This window comes from Falco cherrug, unplaced genomic scaffold (assembly GCF_023634085.1).
Source record: "Falco cherrug isolate bFalChe1 unplaced genomic scaffold, bFalChe1.pri scaffold_41, whole genome shotgun sequence".
Taxonomy (NCBI): Eukaryota; Metazoa; Chordata; class Aves; order Falconiformes; family Falconidae; genus Falco; species Falco cherrug.
The window spans coordinates 786596-806890 of NW_026599482.1; the positions used below are offsets into that span (position 1 = coordinate 786596).

Here is a 20295-nt window from a genome sequence, read left to right on the forward strand (position 1 = left end):
CCCCGAGCAACAGCTCGGCACCGTCCGTGGGGAAGAACAAACCAGGGCTGGAGGGGATGAAGGTGCTCGCTCAGCCCTGCAGCGCATCGCCCACCTACGGTCCCACCCACGCAACCTCTGCTCCTCTCAGCCCAGGCACCCGGGTGCATGTTGGGGGGCCCTGATGGGCGACCAAACTGCCCGACACCTCCAGCGGCCGCTGACTTGGGCAGCTCCGTAAGGATGAGATAAATCCAGCTCAGCTGGGACAGTGGTGCTTTTGGGCAGCCTGCAGCTGCACGCTACCTTTCCCTGGCGGCAGGGGAGATGCCCGCAGTGTCAGGCCACCAAGAGGAGCACCTCAACACCCTCCAGCCACGCACCAGCCCACGCACCCGTAGGGCACCTGGGTCCGGCCGTCATCGCGGCAGCTGTCCCAGAACCGCTCGCTACGATGCACATGGTGAGGAAATGAAACCGCAGCTCTTAGAGTGGCTCGTGATAAATACTGCGGCTGAGTAACAGCTCCCGAGGAGAGGGAAACCCCCGAGATGGAAAATCCTCGCTACGATGCACATGGTGAGGAAATGAAACCGCAGCTCTTAGAGTGGCTCGTGATAAATACTGCGGCTTAGTAACAGCTCCCGAGGAGAGGGAAACCCCCGAGATGGAAAATCCATAATCATTTATTAAGGTACCTCTAGTTCTACAGAATGGTTTGAGGCAACTTCACCAGACCGTGGTGCCTAGACAACAACAGTATTTTTCCCTCTAAAGTAGAAGCCCTCTGGGACCCAGCGCTGGGAGATGATGCGATTAGCAAGTCCTGCTGCGGCGAAGCGTGAAGCAGCACAGCCAGGGACTCTTTCCAGTGGGGGAAAGTCAAAACGAACAACAATGAGCATCACATGAAAAGGAAGGGAGTGAGGAACCCGAGGTGTCAACAGAAAGCTGATCTCTATGACACGACATCTTCCTGGCACTGAAGGAAAGGGGGTTGGTCCTGGGAAAGAAGGGCAAGATGATGAGATGTTTGGCATCAGCCCAGGCTTGAGGCAACCCTTTCTCAGAATCAGGACCTTCTGGGCAGCCTCCAGCACTTTCAGAGCAAGGCTGTGAACGCAGGGATGAAGGCAAGGAGCAGAGAGCGGCTCCTCCACCTGCAGAAGGGACCAGCCCCAAAGCAGAGGGGCCAAAGGGCTGCGGAAGTGCCTCCACCAGCACGCTGGAGCGGAGATGAGGAGCCTCCTGACATAAGCAGGTCAGCCTGGGGCTGGAGGGGCTGACAGCAAGGTGTTAACCCCCCTGTGTCCATCTCACCCAACCTGACCACCCGTCAGATGAGACAAAATGGATCCAGGTATTAACAGGGGGGATTCAATGGCAGCACAGGCACACTGACAGCAGGGAGAGAAGAGTCCTTCCTGCTAGGGCCAGGACAGCCTTGTGCCACCCACCATCCGAACCGCTGAGACATTAGGAAAAAAATCATCTCAGCCTGTCTCTTGGTTTCTGAGCCTGCTAAGGACACAGCTTCACACCACTTCCCACACCCACCTCCCAAAACAGAGGAGCTAGAAATCACACCGCTTCTGCAAACTGCGCGTGAAGATTCAGGCAGGATGACGTGACCTTGCCAGCTCAGGCTGTGTGAGAGCCACCACCAGCAGGACAGACACCCCAGAACGGTGATCTGAAGACCCGAGGTCCCTGCAGGTCCTGCCAGCACCAAGGACACGTGCCAGGAGCCACCACCCCTTTGCATTAAATGCAGGAGTTTTAACAGCGCTGAGGCTGCTGCCCTGGTGCGTGGCACCCACACGCCCGGCATCCTTGCCCAGGCCCCCAGGGACCACACGCTGGTGCATCCCTTCGGCACAGCCAAAGCACCGGGGGAAAACAAGCCCCCCAACAAAGCCCGAGCTCTGTCACAGGGCAAAGCACCAGAGACCACGCGCCCCTGAGGCATCTAAACAGGCTTACGGACCCCGACGATGCACTTTGATTTGTCCTGCAGGCCAACAGACGCAGATTAAAAAGGGACTTTGGAACAAGCAAGACAGCTCAAGGGTGTTTGCAACTGGAAACAAAACAATGTGATACAGAAGTAAACTCAAAACCTGCCCAGTGCACCCTGTGGGAACACGCGGCTTGAGCTGGGCCACATGGCCAGCAGCTGGGGAAGGTGGTGGTGATGGTCTGCCCTCGCCAAGAGCAAAAACTAGAAACTGCATTTTGTCCCAATGCCCTGATGACTATTTCTTTGCTAGGATAAATTCCTCTGCTGAGCTAAGATTTGTGCATTTACTGAGCCACCCGTTGACATATAGACCAGGCAGCGCGGAGACAGAGAAGCAACATCACTACAGTGAGATCCGACAGCTCCAACTGTCACTGTGCGCGCCCTGGAAATGACTAACCGCACAGCAATGGCTGGACTGTGTTGCTGATATGATTGCTCAAAGTAGCAGCAGTGACTAAAGAGTAAGGAGGAAAAAATGGGTTGAACAATTAGAAGAAACAAAAAAACCAAACCCACTTTAAGCACAAATAGTCTTGTCCAGGCAGAGAAACAACATTTTTCTCTCCTGGCCAAAATAAATGTGTGTGTCTGATTGATGCTGGGAGTCTCTGGCGATCAGCTCCAGCAAGGTTAGAAGTGTGGACGCTTCAATTCTATCGATCTCGCCTTCACGAGACCCGATGTTTGATTCCCTCGATGTCAGACCAAGTTAGTTTGATCTGATAATTTAGAATAGCAACAGTGCTTAATGTAGACCAGAAATAATATCTGACATGCTGCCCTTCTGCTGGGCTCTTAATGAGCCATCTGAGGTGTTAATAGCCTGGAGACCATCTTCATTTCCAGCCCTGACATGGAGAATCACATGGTGTCTGCCGAGGGACCCAGAGCGAGCACATTACTGCTGAATTAACATGCAGAGCAGAAAAGGGAGCTGTCCTAACGTCCACAGCACTAACGAGCCAGCAAAGGGGCTATGCCAAACCCTCTGGAGCAGGGGCTGCTATCCTGCCAGATGCTCAGCTATCCTGCCAGATGCTCAGGACCCTCAGCTGCTACCAACTCAGAGCTGGGTAACTCAGCGTCTGCCGGAAGAACCTGCAGGCTCAGGTCCAGCAAAGCTAGTTTAAGTGGAGATGGGGGAATTAAAAGCTGAAAACTGATTCAGCAGTCACATTTCCAAAACCCTAAAAAAAAAAAAACAAAAACCAAACCAAACAGGCAACTGGCCAATAAGTGGCCCCAGAGGAAATTAATTCCACACAGGCTTTGCTCCAATGTGTGTGTTTCTCTGTTATCATAAAATATATGCATTGTTCTACCATCAACATTAGATTTTTCCCTTAGCTTGTAATTAAACCCTAATCTAATTTACCAGGAGATGACAGGGGCTTCCGAGCAAAGCTTACAGCCCTGTTACTCTTTCCCTGTCCACCTCCTTGCACCTGCTTTTGCAGACTTTCCCCTGCATTTTAGGGTCTGTTCTTGAAGGTGCCGCGCATGAAGGGCCACACCAGACTGGCCGTTCCCTGGTAAGACCCCGCTGTGAACGGGCTGCCCCAGTGTCCACAGCTTCTCCCCCAAGCCCTCCTCACCGCCATAGCTAATGCCAGTGCCCAGTCTCCTCTAAGCCAAATTCCAACTCCCTAAACAAAACTGTTTATTTATGATCTCTGTTATTTGCAACAGCAGCACTTCAACGCGCAGTGGTTAACTTTGCTTGGTTTCCCAGGGCATTATGGAAAAACCAGTTGCTACTGCCATTAAAACCGCCCAGACTAGACTTCTGTACTACGCAGAGAGGCCACAGCGGGAGGAACTGCTAGAAATGTGTTTATAGACGTGCTGCAGCACCACTGCAAGAGTGCTCTTGGGCTTGGAAACCACTGACCAGGGCTGGATGCCCTGCCTCCCAGGGATGCTCAGACAAGCGCTCCCACCGACACCTGCAGCTGGACCTACAGCCCCAGCAGAACCTGCCGTTTTGGTGAAAAATGCTGAATCAACTGCACATCGCATTCACAAAACAGCTAACAGACAAAAACTCCCTTCTCCAGGGTGGTGTTTGCCTCAGGCCACCAGGGTCTGCGAGCACAGCTCTCCACAGCAGCTTTCCTTCCCGGGGAACCAGTACGGGGGCTACAGCAAAGCAGCAGCAAGGGACCGGGGCAGCAGCAGGTCCTTCTGGTGGCAGCGCCTATGTAGGCTCTTAGGATGAAATGACAACGTACAGGGTTGGCAGGGATGGAAAACCGGTGATGTTACCGTCCACGTGCCTAAGCGTGGCTTTGTAGCTCCAGAGGCACAGCAGGACTCCAGGGTATGGGCTAAGCAAAAAGCGTTAGTAGTGTCATACAGCCCCAGCTTGGCTGGAGAACATGGTCTCCCCTGCAGCGTCCAACCGGCAGAGATCACCTTTTCCCTGAGCATCTAGCCTGACCACGGCTGGCAGGTGTTATTCCCACCAGGGAGAGTTGAAAGCTGCTTGCCAGATCCCAGGCAAACAGCCTGGGTCTTTGCCAGGTACAGACAGGACACTAGGAAGAGGAGCTTCAAGGAGAGGGCAACGGTGCACATACCTCAGCTGGCTCGCGTGGCCGCCCGTCAGGAATGACCAGTGGTACCGGACGAGAAGCGGGCTGCAGTTGGTCATCTCAATGTAACGCTCCACCTCAGTGTCATTCAAGATGCACCCAAAGTCCACGGCCATGGTCTGGAACTGGAGATTTGGGAAGAAGACTTCTCCCCGAACAGTGACCTGCTCCTCGTGAGGATGCTCGAGCAGCTGTATCTTCAGAGCCTTCTCTGCCACCCAGCTATTCAGACGCTCCTCGTGAGCAGGGTTAAATCCGATGAAGAAATGACGTTCCTCCCCTACCTCCAGCTTCGTTGGCTGCAAGGAGATTAAAAAGATCAAACACCAGCGTAATGAAGTCCAAGGCTGGATAGCATGGAACACGTCAATGTCTTAAAGCATGACCTCAGCGTGGGCTTCTCAGCCCACCCTGCACGTTCTTTACAGCGAGTGCCTGACTGCAAGCACCACGCTCTCGTCAGACTATTGCAGGCTCACGTTTCTGCGCTTTGCATCGATACCAGGGGGAAATAAATATTGTCCTACTGAATTCTGGACCCACAGAGGCTCTGGGCTAAACACACAGCCGAACCAGCACTCCGGCAAGCCAGGGCTGCTGCCCTGACTCCAGAGAAACTCCTTTATCCTCACAGCACAAGTGCACCGGCACGGCAGCCTCAGCCTCGCAGGGGCCAGTCACCGGCGCGGCACAGGAACGGTGCCCGCACCTCCACCAGCGCGTGTCCAGCAGAGCCCATGTCCAGCGCCTTCCACCACCGACAGGGCAGGTGCCAGGCGACAGTGGGAGGAGCATCCTCAGCCTTCCCGAAGGCAGAGCTGCCCTCACAGAGAGCAAGCTGCTCTTGAGGTTGGCTGAGGATGGCTGCTGCAAGTCCCGGGAGATACCTCTACTCCATGGCTTGCCCAGCCCTAGGTGCCTGCTCCCTTCTCCTCATGGCTTTGAGCCACGAAGTATCTTCCCAACTCGGGTATTTTTGTTTCTTCCAGCAGCTCGCTTCAGATCTGATTGAGTTGGGGCCAGGCTACTGCTGACTCTACAGGAGACCCTGCCAGAGGACCTCCCAACAGGAACGCACCGCCACATCCCTCCTCCTCAAAGCCCACCACGGGAAGGTCCTGCTCACCTGGACATCTGCAGGGAGGGGCTGCCGGGCCGCATCACAGACTCGGAAGGGTTGGTCTAAGGCCAGGACGACGCCCAGCGGCAGGGAGGACATGTTTTTTAAAGAAAGAGGCTTATGCTGTAGGCTGAGGACGTCACTGGGTAGCTACAGAAAGAGGAGACAAGAAAAAAACAACCTGAAGTGGCCACGCACCTCCCTTCCCTTCCGACGCATTTCAGAGTTTTCAACCCCAAAATTGCACACATCTCTTATTCACTGTCTGTATTAGTTTCTACCCTTCTACAAGGTTTTTCTTTCAGAACGTCAGGTGCTTTTCACGTTTAGAAACCACAGCATCCCCCAGGGGGCCGGGAAACAGTCTCACATACAGACGAGGGAACAGCACCTTGAGAGGAGGCAGCTGCTTGACCAAGGTCAAAAGCAGAAAGTGAACCCAGAGCGCTTGTCTCCAGTTTACCCTCTCTTGGGCAGAATGGCACAAGACGATTTTCACCCCCAGTCATTTCGTACAGCCTTAGTGGCTCCAGGAGCCTCATAAAAGCAGGGATGGCTAGTCAGAAGAGAAAAGCAAGCAGGATTTGGCCTGGAGGAGAGAGCCTGCAGTAGCCTAAGGTTAGCTTGGAACATTTACACGCACAAACAGCCAGCTAGAAACCTCAACGGTCTGGTTGCAACGTGTGTCCTGCTGTCCCTGCTCCAGTGACAAAGTGTCTGTAGCCTCACAGTCAAGCTCAGCCTAAGCTATTTCTTCCTGCTTATGCATCGCTCTGGCCTTCCTGCAGGGTTCACATCAACTAGGCAGCGGTTGGGAAACTAGTTCTGGATGTATCGATATCCAACAGCTGCAGTGTCATAGCACTCGGTAAACCAGAGCACGGGGCATCAAGCAGAACACAGGCAGACATCAGGAACAGCTGAAAAGCTTCTCATTAAGTGTGAACCGCCCGCTCACAGGATTTTGTGCTTCTCTGGAAGCCTGGGAACCAGAGGAGAGGCCTGAAAATACAGAAACTAAATAATGGACAATCTTCTCTGTTTCAGACACCGCATTGGAGAGGGAAAGATGATGGAGGAGTCAGGACCCAGAGACTAAAGGGCTCCTGTTTTGCATCGGTGTTGTCATCACTGCAGCTGAGGGATGACTGCAGGTCCTTTGAAGGAGGTGAGGCTGAGGGAAACGCAAAGAGCATCCATGCCAAGAGCAGGGAAGGCAGAGAGAGACAAAAGATGACAGTTTTCCTTCACCAGCCTGAGGAATTGGCAGGAAGCTCCATTTTTCTCAGCTTCCCTGCAGGATCGGTGTTCAGACATCCCCATGCCTTGGAGGAGCCTCAAAAACCTCCCTTCATCCTGACTACACAAATGCGTGTCTCTCTACAAGTGGCTACGATCCCCCCTCAGCGCAGCAGCTGCAATCTCAGCTTTACTTCGCTGAAGTCAGAAAACCATCTCATCACTAAGAATACCCTCACTTACTTCACAAAGCACCTCAGGAAGGGTGAGGAGGGGTTTAGCATCGCTCAGCTGCAGCGATCGGCTCTTCCCCCAGCAGCCCCAGCGCACAAGGCAGCTGTGCAACGGCCACGCTGCGCTCGCGGGTCCCACTGCCTCACCTGTGCCCTTGGCGCAGCAGCTCGATCCTGCCTCCACCTCGAGAAGGGCAGAGCTGTGACTGTCCCCGACCCCAGGGCAGCAAAATCACCATCTCTGTGGTAGAACCATCTCGTGGTAACGGCCAAAGCTTGCTCTGGCTCGAATCGATAGCCGAAGCCCCGTGGACTTGGGGAAGCGGTTTAACCATCCCCGTCCCCCCGTGTTTAACGGGCACGCACACCCCGCAGGCTTTCGGCCATCAGCCACGCTCTTCAATGCCAGGATGCAATCCTGAGACTTACCTTCTCCACCCGGAATGCGATTTCTCTGGTAGACACTTGCAGAACGGGATCAACGAACTCACACGTGACGTCCATCTGCATTATCTGTGCCTTCCCCGCCTTGCTCCCCACCACGGCGTGACACAGCAGCCGCTCCTTCACCACCTGCATGCAAGAGTCACGCGTCACCCAAGCAGGTGCTGGCAGGGCATCCACAAAACACGCTGCAGTTGCTAGCCACCCAACCACGGACCCTATTCCTGCTGCAACTTACAGCCACTGCTCTCCTCAATAGCCCCCTCCTCTTGTTATGCTGCATCCTATTTATGAGGGCACTCAGCTAGGCGAGCGATCAAGCCTTCTGCAAGCTGCCACTGAGGCAACCCTTGCAAGCACCTTTCAGATCATTAGGAACAGCAGGAGCTTCATGAAGATTCATTCCACATTTGCTTAAACACCTGGGCCCAGCGGTCCCAGAGCCAAGGAATGTACACCAGGGTTAGCTGGCAGCTCCTCTGCAGAGTTGGATTTCCCCTGGCCTGGAAAGAAGGGCCCGGGGGGGGAGAACACCCCGTGACCCTGCTGAGCTGCCACCCAAGGGTGCTGCCAGACCCGGCTGCCCTTGGGACACCAAGGCTGGCTGAGAGTCTGGGGTGAGCTGGTATGGAAATACCGACAACAAGTCAAGCTGTCAATTATAACGGTCCCTGGGAACACTTTCCCACGTGGATGAACGTCACTCTGACCATCAGGGCTGGCACGCACTGTTTTTTCTCCTCCAGGACTCGGCGCTAGACAAGCCTCTGCCCATGTTTGTCTACAGAGGAAAAATGATGCTGCTCTCAGACTCTCCCTCTCTTCACAGGTTTGGTGCTTGGGTTTTTTTAACTCACTCTTTTCACCAGATCTATGACCTCACATGTTTTCATTTATTTACAGCCTCTGCTCCTAGCCTAAGCGTAACTTATTTTCTCCGCCCTTCCTTTCTGCCTCAGCACACGACACCCTGTAACCTGCCCTCTGCTTCTGAAGCAGCAACATTCCCTTCAGCCCGCATTTTGGTACCAGCGAGCTGGGTTTATGGTGGCTATGGAAACACTGATGGCGGCCAGCAAGGAAAGCAGCCGGTGCTGCCATGGCAACTTGTGGCATTAAAACAGTTTCTGGAAAGCGCTTGCTCCTCTTCCCAAGGCAAATGTCAAGGGGTCGGAAGAAGCCCCAGCGGAGGTGACCTGGTGGGGAGGGCGCAGCCCTCGTGGGGCACCTCACCTGGGGAGTGCTGGAGGAGCCTTCCAGCACCATCTCCACAGTCTTGCCCGGCATCAGCTCTGTCCTCAGCGGTTGAAGCTTAAACACAGGGCAGGCAGGTTTGGGGCTCTGGGAGGAATCTGTGCCCTTGGTGTTACTGATGGCACGGAGACGGTCACGATGGCTGAACGTGGGGAAGCCTTCTGTTGACCAATACAGCTGGTGGGTGCGTCGTCCTCTGTTTGTCATCTTGAAACGGTAACAGCAGCGATCAAAGCTAGAAGACAAGCAGAGATGGAAAACGTTATGGGAGCTGCTATTTCCCAGCGGTCATCCAGCTTCAGCACCCCGATGGCGTTATCTGACCACACGCCCAGCAACAAAACCACCTCTGAAAAGGCTGACCTAGCTCAAAGCTTCAGCCAAAGCCAGACCTTGGCTGGCCCGAAGTTCAGCATCCAGCAGCTGGTCAGTTTGTGTACAGCAAGGAAAAGCTTCGCAAAGATCCATCACCTCAGGTACTCGCGAGCAGAGCATCACCCTTTGGTGCTCAGCACTCAGAGGGTTTTCCCAAGGTGCGTCCTGCAGGTCTCCCTGCACCAGGCACGAAGCTGGTCTGCCCTGGCTGCAGGTGGGTGGACGAACAGCTCTGCTGCCATTTCACCTGCCCCTGGGGAGCTGCTGCCTCAGGTGGCTTCCTCTGAAGATGCTACTGGGGAGCTGGCAGGGTGCAGAGACTCATCTGGAGATCTGGGCACCAGTTATCCCACCGTCGGGGCCCATCTTACCCCCCTCACTCCCCCATCTCTTAGGGAGCATCCAACTCTCCCTGCCCCCAACGCATCAGCTGAACAGGGCAGATGGTTTTGTGTCTTCGGAAGGTAAACGCACTGTGAGAACGCAGGATCAGCATAAGCTTCGCCCAAGACAAACACAGCAACAAGACCCGGTCTACCAGCTGAGGGAATGGAGTGACAACAAGAGACTGACCACTACAGCTAGATATAAACCAAAACGAATATTCCATGGAAATTGGTTCCATTATGTAAAGAAACACTAACTGCAGGCCAGCGTGGAATAATTATTCTACCCTCTATAAATCTGAGCACCACCAGGAACAGAATTGTTCCTACAACAGTTATTGGGTTTTTGAAAGGTACAGAACACGTGGCTTGCAAAATGCACGTCTGCCACAAGCAGCTAAACACCAACACAGAAGTGACAGATTAGAACAAACGAGTCTTTGAAACACACTTTACAAATGATGTGTACAAGGCTTAGTATGAACCGGTTTTCTGTTGTGGACAGCGGCAGATGAAGGCTAGGGGAAGCTCTGGGTAGATGCCTGATTTGTGGCTCTGGGAAAGCCCACCTCATCTGGGATGTCACCTGGGTCCCCCCAGCTCACCTGGTGGCAGCTCTGCACCCGCTGCCAACGGCGGCTCCCAACTAGCTTGCGGGCAAAGACACGAAGGGGGGCAGAGGACGACGACAGCAATCCCACCCACACTCTCCCCTCCGCAGTGCAGCCCATCTGTGGCTGCACAGAGCACAGGGCACGCTGGCCAAGTGCCAATCTCCCTGTAATGTCCCTGCTTACCTGGGGGGCTTGTGGGTGCACATTTAACACACCCCAACACCCCACCCCACTAATCTAGCCTCAATGCTTAAGGCAGCATCAACCTCCTCTTTCTAGCCCAAAATTTAGGTATCAGAGCACTGTGGAGCCTCTTTGCAGCCAGCAAAAGGAACAGGCACTTGGAGAAGAGTATTATTCTCGTCTCAAGAGGACTCCGACAGCAACAGCGCTTTGAAAAGGCTTATTTTCTCTCCCATTTATAAGAATGTAGCCAGTTTCAGACACACGCACTAGGATCCGCGAATGCCCCCTCCCGAGCTAAGCTCTTTCAGGTAGCACACGCAATTTATCCCACCCAACCTCAGCCAACCTCTCCTCCTCTCCCGCTCAGAGCTGCTCCTGCAGGCACCCTCGCTCGCTTCTGCCTCGGGCTGCCGCCGCCGCAGTGCTGGCAGACCGCAAGGAAAGCGGGCAGGGGAAACGAGGGAAGAGCAAGCGCCTCTAAAGAGCGGCCCAGCCGGGGAACCGGGGAAGATGAGCAAACTGATGGATGATACAGGGCAAAGAAACTCGGCAGCTCCTGCAGGACTCCCAGGCAGAAGGGAAATAAACCAGCACCATTAATTCAGTCGAGGAGTTGCTAACAAGCTACCACCAAGGTTTTCCACTCTTGCGAGAGAATAGTCCATAGCGACTGGAAAGGTAAGCAACGTTATTGCAAACAGAAATATGTTTATACTTGTAATGTAGCATTTTCCAGCAGGAGGCTTCTGGGACCTGCTGTTTTCCTCCAGCTCATTCTTTGATAAAGTATGGAAATAAACATATTCCAACTAAAGACAAGTCAGGGACAACCTAGCAACTGGTTTCCATTTTGGTAGCTTCTGAGGGTATCTAACGACTTTGAAATGGCCATAGAACATTCCTAAAGGAGTTCCTGTGGCTTCGGTGAAGCAGAGCCAGGACCTCGAGCACTGAAGAACAACTAGCCTGAAGGACTACAGCAAAACTCCTTGCCGAGCCCACGTGGGAAGTGGGAGCCGAGAGATCCCTACCTGAAGCGGAGGCCCAAGTTGAGCTCCGGAGCAATGGGTTTGTCGGTGACAATCGTTGTGCCCGTGCCGACAGCCTGGACGGGGATGACGTAGGTGTGGCTGTTCTCTATGGACACCTTCACCTCATCCTCAAATCTCTCGGTGTCGTCCAAGTTTGCTATGATGGCCACAGACACCTCGCTCTCGGGGGGGATCACTCCTTTACTGGGTTCAATCCTCCAGCGTGAGCGTTTGCCAGCCTGTAAGATGAGCCAAACAGTAACTTAGGATGGAAACCATGGACCCTGGTCTCCTGCGGGATGCAGAAAAGGATTAAAGACATGAGGGTAAAAACCATGAAGGCTTCGTTTCCCCAACTCTGAGCTACAGTGCCTGGAAACAGCACCCGTGCAGGAGCTCATACAACCTCTGTTTTACCCTCCCTTAACAGACTCACTTTGTTAACCCAGCTTTGTCTGACCCAAGGGATGCTCACCCTCAGGAGAATGCTATTGTCCCTCCAGCCTCCCTCTTGGAGGGCACACCCAGGGAAGCCACTTGATATCTCCTGGCTTCCCGACAACGGTGGCCAGCTCTGCCATAAAGGCTCCAGGCCAGAGGAAGCCAGGACTGCTCCAGTCCCCCCGCAGCAGCCACACGGCTGGGGGATACTGCTGAGACCCCAAAGAATAACTTTGCAAAAGCGGTTGATGAAACCCCAAAGTCTTCTTTCCCAAGAGTCAGGCTTCTCAACAGCCCCTCAAGGGCTGCAGCCCTCTGTTCCCACGGATCATCACCTGCAGTGAGGTGCCCCAAGGCCCTCTGCTTTGGCAAAGTCAGCTCTTAAGTGTTTATAGCAGGGCAGCGAAACAAGAAGCAGAAAGAAAACCACATGTGCCCTGTGGGCATGGCCTGGGCTTCCCAAGCACTCTTTTCCTCTGGGTCCTCACGGGCCTCCCTCTACGGATGGGGCAACAGAGGCGCTGGACCCCTCCAGCCCACCTAAAGCCACATTCACAAGGAGCAAGCTCGCAGAAGAGAAATGCACGCAGTGCTCCCGGGCCAGCAGGAAATGCACTGGGATGCAGACACGTGGCTTTCAAGTGTCCGTCACAGCATCAGTGCTACATGCATCACAGTTCAGCGCTGTGTTTGGGATGACAGGCACCACTCATCCAAAACTCTACAGTATTGTCCAGGAGAGGGTTACTTTCCTTTTCTTTTTTTTTTTTTTCCTTTAAATAGAAAACAACGGTGTGCTCAGAGGCCTGACATGATAAAAGCAAGTGCTCGATCCAGGTGAAGTTAGCTCGAGTTTCTGTCCGGCGGGCTGGCAGCTCTGAGCTCTAACAGGACACCAGCCAGCCCAAGGGAGAAGAGCAGCAGAAAACCAAGCAGCACTTCGAAGTCACAGAAACATTTAAAATAACACCCCAAAATGACCTCTGCTGACAAGGTGAAGGCTAGCTGGAGGCCAGGGAAGCGATAACTTGCTGAGCATTCAGGGTCCCAGCAGCAAGCGTAGGTGCTCCCGCTACGCTAACTCCTTAGGCTGGCTGTGCCCTCCACGTAGAGCAGGTCAGGGCTGCATGCCTGCATCCCATAACGGAGTGTGCCAAAGGCATCAAAACGATCCCAGGCACCAGCAACATTTATACACTCAGCTCCATTTAATTTGTCCTCTAGGGCTTCAAAAAAAGAGTCTTGAAAAAAATTTTTAAAAAAGCAAGACGAGACTGGGATGGAGGCAGGTGGCTGCCACGGGGTAAACACTGGGACCTCACTGACCACGGAGGATTCCCACCAACCCTCCCCTGTGGTCCCTGCAGCTGGTCGCTGGCCTCGGAGGCATCGGCTGCGCTGCCGCCAGCCAAGGGCTACCCAGCCAGCTCATTCACACCGAGCCAGTGGGCGTTAGGTTTTCACTGACGTTAATGTACAACTTCTCCTCCGATTCATGCTGACACCGAGCAGCTTGCTTGAAAAGGAGACCCGATAGCTCTGCTCCAGAGGTGAATCTGCAAGTCTGCTATCTGACAAAGCTCATTTATCACAGCTTGGCAACAAGCCGTGCAGTAAGTTGTACCCAAGGAACTATTACTGAGGAACAATGACAGGCTGTCTCGATGGAGCCAGACTCGCAGTGTCCCAGGGTGACCCAGCGCAGACCCACCGTGCCCTGCCAGGCCAACAGCCCACCCCGGAGGAGCACGATTTGCATCGCATCCTCATCCTTTCCGTTAGCATCTGGTGTGGGTCCCAGGGGCAGCACAGTGCACCACTGAACAGGAGACCTGCCAGGACCAAAAGGCTCTGCCGGACCAGCTCCGCTCAGGTTTTTAGGTCAGCTTCTGCCTACACCGGTCCAGGTTGTGTCCCAGAGACAAGAAATCCCTTGGGAACATCCATCCCCCTGCTCTGAAGGCCAAAATCTAACTTCTGACAAGATCCCTGCTCCTTGCTTAGGCTTGAATGCTCCAGGACACGATGCAATAGCTGCACGTGCTGGGCAGACAAAGACAGCAGCTATTTCTGTCCCTGCAGGAGCCTGCACCACTGGACGCCAGAGCCAGAGCGCCAGGCAAGGGCTGGCATCAACCGCTTCGAGAAGCTCAGCGCTGAGATCGTTAGCTTCTCCTGGGACAGATTTCATTGGGAATAAGAGCTGCCAACGTTTGCTTCTAGCGGGCATCAGCGCGCATCAGAGATGGACGGCTGGATGGCTGCCCCAAGGGATGGCCGAGGACCCACCACGCTGCCCTCTGCAAGTTACTTTGAGCCCGTTAATTGAAGCCATCTGGTCATTCCAGCCTTGCACGAGTGGAAGAAGCAGCAGAACTCAACACGAAAAATGCAGCTGTACTTTACCAAGCCATAGCTCTGGCGAGAGAGCGCTCACACCTCGTCAGGCGGATCCACCGCCCCCAGTGGGGGTCACGCACGAAGGGGAAATAACCCCCCACCACATCAGCTGCGCACGGAGCCTTGTCCCAGGGGCTTTAGCTGTCCTAAGGGGCGGGAGCCTGTGCTCTTCATAGCAGAGTGACTCCTCACCCGCACAAACTGCCAGTGGCAGAAAGAGCCCAGAAGCACCCTAAGGCCCACAGGGTGGGGATCAGAGCACAAGGCTGGCCGGATGCTCCCACCAGCCACCAGCCTCCTCCTGGCACCTCGGCACCAGCATCTCCTCGGCAAAAGCAGGGGGACCGCTTTGGTTGAGCCTCTGCCCCAGAGCACCAGCAAGGAGAAGTTTTGTGAAATCGAGGCAGAGCTTCTAAAGCCAGTGGAAAAAAAAAAAAGAAAAGAAAAAAGAATTAAAGTGTGGCACTCACTGCCACCGACAACGGAGCCCAATTTGTCACACTTGCTTCAGCTAACAGCAGCTGCTGAGTGAGCCAGCAAAGCTTGTCTCCATTTGTGTCCCCTGGCCATTGCTCAGCCCTCCAGGTCCCATCTGCCCTCCCCGCTGGGCTGGGGAGACCAGTGCCACCACTCTGCACATCGGGGCTCTCCAGCCAGGACATGGACACGGCTTGGCCAGCTGCTGCCAAGCACAGGATTGAACAACCAAAATCCTCCGGCTTTTCCCTTGGGAAGAGAGCTCAGCTGAGTCACTCTGGCCTGTAGCAGCGTAACTGCCTTGAAGACTTCTACCCTTCTTGAACCCTGTTGGCCAGCGGGTGCAGCACAATGCGACAAGTTCCCTTCTCCTAGATGAGCAGAGTAACAATTTCTTCCATTACTGAAACACAGCAATTTTGAAAGACCATGAACCCATAGAAGATACCGGATGCCATAAAATCCAAACTCTTCCCTGAGGCCAGGTTTCAGGCACCTTTTCCAAGGTCTCCTCCAAACCTTTGCTCCCCCTTTTAAGGCCCACGTGCCCCGGACCTAAGCCTGAGTGACACTGGGAGGGAAACAGCCTTCTACCTTCCTCAGCTTTTGGTACAACCCCTCACCAGCATGAGACTGGACGCTCCTGGCCACGAGCCCTGTTCACAACTGATGCTGTGTGTTTCCAGGCCCTGTCAGCTACAACAAAGGGCTCCGGCAAAACCAAACTGGGTGGAAATGCACAAACTGGTACCGCTGTGTATAAGCAAAACACAGCCTTTAAAGCCAAACCAAGGGTTTCACTCTAAAGGTGAGCTTTTGGAGCACCATGAGGCTCTGGTGGGACAGCTCAGGAAAGAGTTAAGCCTATCCATCTTCAAAACTTCTGCTCACCTTGGAAGAGGCCACATATGCAGGGCTAGTGCTGCCCGTACCCTGGAAAGTTAATTTAACCCTAATTTCTAAACAGCACTGCAGATATCATGAGAAGGGCGCAGCACTGTCTGCCTCTGTCTTACTATGAGCAAACACTGACAGGCTGGCCAATTATTCAGCTGCTTTGGGGGCGGGGGGAGTGATTTACAGTAGATTTGAAAACCATCCTCTTGCTGATTGAAGTCTGCTCCGACTTCAGCGAGAGTAGCTGGGGAGAACTGCAGACAATGCTGATGTGCTCTTCAAAGCCTTCACTGCCCGCAACCTGCACGGTTTGCTCAGAGAGCAACAGAATCGCCCGTCAGCCAGACCCAGAAACAGAGTCACTAAAGCAGCATCAGCACTGTTTGGAAGTTTATCTCCGTGTTTTGCGGTCTTTCCATATGGCCATTTCATTAATAAAAGCAATGTCATCAAAAGCTTGAGGGAATAAGCAATGAAATTAGTAAATGAAACAAATCCTGCACTACAGGGGAGCAGAGAGTATGGGAACTGCGTGTTCTGCCCTTGCTTACACCGCACCTGACCAAGAGCCTTTATACGCTGCCTGAAAAATCCATGGAGTTATCCACAGCGAATCCCAGTGACAAGATAACCAGGTACAGCTTCTTTTTTTTTTTTTTTTTTAAAAAAAAAACCAACCAACCAACGAAATCTTGGTCTATGCTGCAAGGTCAGCTCCAGTTGAATGTGGCAGCAGCTCATCCCCGGGAACGCAGACGGGGATCTGCACTGAGCCACCAGGCACCCTCCTGAAGACAACCCAGCTGGCTGTACAAGCACTGCTGGAAACCAGGCAGCAGCGAGCTTCACCTGGAGCACAGGGCTCTGGATCCGGGAGCTCAGGGCTCAGGCTGAAGGAGACAGGACCCCGCATTACGACTGTCATGAGAAGAGGAAACCCCAAGGAAGCTTTTCTGTCTCCTCCTCGTTACAAGGCACTGGGAAACCATTTGCCACCCTGCGGTAGCACATAACAGACCCAGCACGGGGGTTATGCAGGCAGAAGAAAGCTGCCACTGATTAAGAAAAATTACACCCTAGGCCTGTCTTTTCTTTCCTGATCACAGAGACGTGATACGCAGCTGCCTTCTGTGATGCCAAGAGATGTCAACCTTAGCAGTCACACAAAAGATCCCTGAGAAGACAGCATGACAAAGAACAAGTAGGAAATGATCTAAGAACGATGCTTTTTCCTTTCTGCAGGGAGAGCAAACACTTCCATCAATCCATAACAAGCCTTTGGCACTTGTCAATATGGCAAAAATCAGGCACTTAGGGAGGCAGGAAAAGAAGATGACAGCGGAGCAAGGAGGAGAAACAGCCACTTTTATCAGCAGGTTACATCAGCCCCCAGCTAAGCTGCAACAGCTCCTTCATGTTGATCCATTGCTCCAGTCTTTTTTTACCCAAGGCAGACACAAATCCCCCCCTCGCTGGATCCAGAGGATTCCCTAGCAGGCTGGGCTGCCTGGCAGCTGGGAAAGCAATCTGACAGGGAAAAGCACACCCGACAGACACAGGATTCACTGGGTGAGCACAGGATGACACACTGGTCCCAAGGGTCGCAGATCTGCAGACACCCTGGCAAGCAGGGATAAGCCAACCGAAGACGCAGGTATGCAGTCCCTACAACCCTCTTCCCACCCAAAAAGCCCCATCTCAACACACAGATTTGGCGGGGGTTTATTTATTTTCTTCTGGTGGCAGAGATGCTCCCTGCTGCTCCCTGCAACTGAGAACAGAACAGACACAACTCACCCAGCAGAGAGGAGAGGGGTACAGGGAAGCTGGTGCCTGAGGGGAACTGCAAGTAATTCCTGAAGTCACTGTCCCAAAGTGAAGTTCACCACAAATCATCCTGGCTTGCTCAGGTAATGATCTTGTCTCCCCCAAAGCGAGCAGCAAGCTTGCCTTAAGAGGAAGAGCAATTTTCACTCGACGGTTAAGAGTACCATCGGGGTGGCAGCACGGCCATCTGCATTACAGCATCTTCCTTTTCTGTTTCAAACAAGACACCAGCCTTTCGTTTGCCCTGTTGCTGCCCCTCAAATTAACCTCATTCAGTTTGTCAAGCTGCCGGTCAGTGCGCATAACATTCCCGATGCAACGCTCCTGTGAAAATTTCAGTCAATAACTCGCTCTTTCAAGTGGAGACCATGATCTCTGAGCCTCACAGCCACCGTTTGCAGATTGGCCAACAAATGGGAGACAGGGAAATCACGGCTCACCCCCCTGCAGCAACCTCCAAGCAGGAATCAAAGCAGTGGCTTTGGCGCTTTACAGGACACAAGGCTTGGGTTCAGGGACACGGGGGAATGAAGGATGCCCGTGTCACCCATCAGCTGGGCTAAGGCACAGCCCAGCCTGCTCCGCTCTCAGGTGGACACGTGCGCGTCACCCTGACGCCCGACTGCATCCCAGGCTTTATCTCCACAATTATTCAGTCCCCTCTGCTTCCCGTCAAGGAGCTGCCAGGCAGCGTAAGGCAGCCAAGGGCAAAACTTCAACTGGGGCAGCAAAAGAGCAGCAGAGCAGGCAGCTGCTGAGGGCCAGGGCGCAGCTCGGGCACATCTCGCCCACGCCCGCGCTGCTCCCATCAGGCAGCCTCAGCAGCACCGTGCCCGGAGTCTGTCTGAAGAGCCTTTGGTGAAGCGGCTGATGGAGCAGGTTCCCAGGACCTGCCTCCTGGCACGTCTCCATGAGAGCAGCAGCTGCCCTGAAAAGCAGAGATGCTCACCATGGGGGAACTCGGCCCCGTGGAGTCAGCAGGGGGGATCATCACACACACAGAGTCACAGAGCGGCTGGGGCTGGCGAGACCTCTGGAGATCATCTGGTCCAAGCCACTGCTCAAGCAGAGCCCGTCTTTATTGCAGGGAAAGAAACCGTCCCTGAGCCGCCTCGTATTACTGCTCTAGTGACTGATCAGCCCCAGGACTGGCAGAGATGGCGGTGAAGCACGACAGGCTTTATTGCCCAGTCCCATGGGTTAGGGCCCTGAGGCAACGGAGGGGCAGATGTACCCTGCAAGCCCCCCGGCTACACCGCGAGCTGCCCGGGGAGGAGGGAGGCATTGCACCGGGGCAGCAGGACCCGAACAGCTCTGCGGGTCACTGCCTGCGACAGGCATGCAAACCCATCATTTCAACACCAGTACCAGCCATCCCTGGTGGCTTGCTCTCGCCACAGATGGAAAGTGGGTTTTCATGGTGGATTCAGACAAAGCTGCCCTGGGAATCCCTCCCCCACTTGGAGGTTACCTTTGTCCCCCAAACAGCTGGAAAAGCAGCAAGGAGGAAATTCGTCCCCCTCCTCCTTGGCCCAGGAGGCTGAGCCTGGCCTCTCGCACGCTGCCTGATGCTTTACCCGCAGACCCAACCAAGCCCACAGAGCCAGGCCTGGGTGAACCAGCTCCACAAATCCAGCCCACCTAGCGTGGAGCAGAACAAACCTCCCCCCAACCCTGTTTTTAAGCCCCTCACAGATCCCACCTCCAGTGAGCGGCACATCCCACCCAGCCTCCGCACAGAGCCCTCCCTGGCTGCACCAGCCCTGCCCCCCCCGCCAGGGCAGCAACCCAACCGCCTCCTGCCACCTGCCACGCAGCTTGTCAGCTGCGGCCTCCATCAGTTCAACGGCCTTTCCCTGCGGCTGGCCCCCGGAGATGCTCTGCAACGCGACGGAGCCCACAGACCCTGTAGCTACACAACCCTTACCGTTACATGTTTGTGCAACACCACAGCTGGTTGGGCCCCCAGCAGGTGTGAAACTCACCTCACCACAAGCAGGCTGAGGACAAACTTCACACCCCAGACTGTCACAAACAGCAGTCTGACACAAAGCAAACGCAGACCTAATGGGGAAAGTGTCGGGAAATCCATGCCCTTCCAGGAGCAAAGGGCCACAGGGGCCTCTTGATCTCAGAGTTCCAAAGACACGACTCTCCGTTAAATACCCTCCAGAAAACAAAGGGAAAACTTGTAAAGATGATCCAGACTCCTTTCTGCACAAGCGTCTATGCAAGCTGTCTACTTTACTGAGGGGTGCCCCAGCTAAAACTGCCCCCAGAGCCAGGCTTCTCTCGCTGCGTTGGGACGGAATGCCTTGCTTTCTCTCCGAGACAGCAATATGGAAACGGTGCATGTAAAAATCAAGCCACAGGCTGCTACAGACCAGTCAATTTTCATTGGGAAACAGCCCCACAGATACTTACCATCTCTACACAGAAGGATGCAGGGATGACAGCCTGATTGGAGAGGTGGAGACTTTTGGACGCATCTTGTAGAACTTGAATACTGCCAAAATTTATCTCCCTCGGATGCACATAGACAACCGGTTCTTCTCCAATGCTCACTAAAGACACATTCTGCTCCAGGAAGCAGGTAGGAAAGAAAAAAGAAAAGCAGGGGAAGTTAAAAAATATGAGACAGCTCTAAGGTTCCTCCTCGACGGGGCGATAAGTACGGCTGTTGGAAGTTTTCAGTGTTGCAAGGCTGAAACAGAAGGCCTGGGGCAAGTGCAGGCTCGGGAGCGATCCCATCTGAAAGCCACAAGCTCCCGTTCT

General features: G+C 54.0%; 1 pseudogene; it reads right to left on the minus strand.

Annotated features, from left to right (window-relative positions):
- Window positions 1–20295, minus strand: part of LOC106630953 (hydrocephalus-inducing protein homolog) — a 93590-nt pseudogene that overhangs the window by 36789 nt on the left and 36506 nt on the right.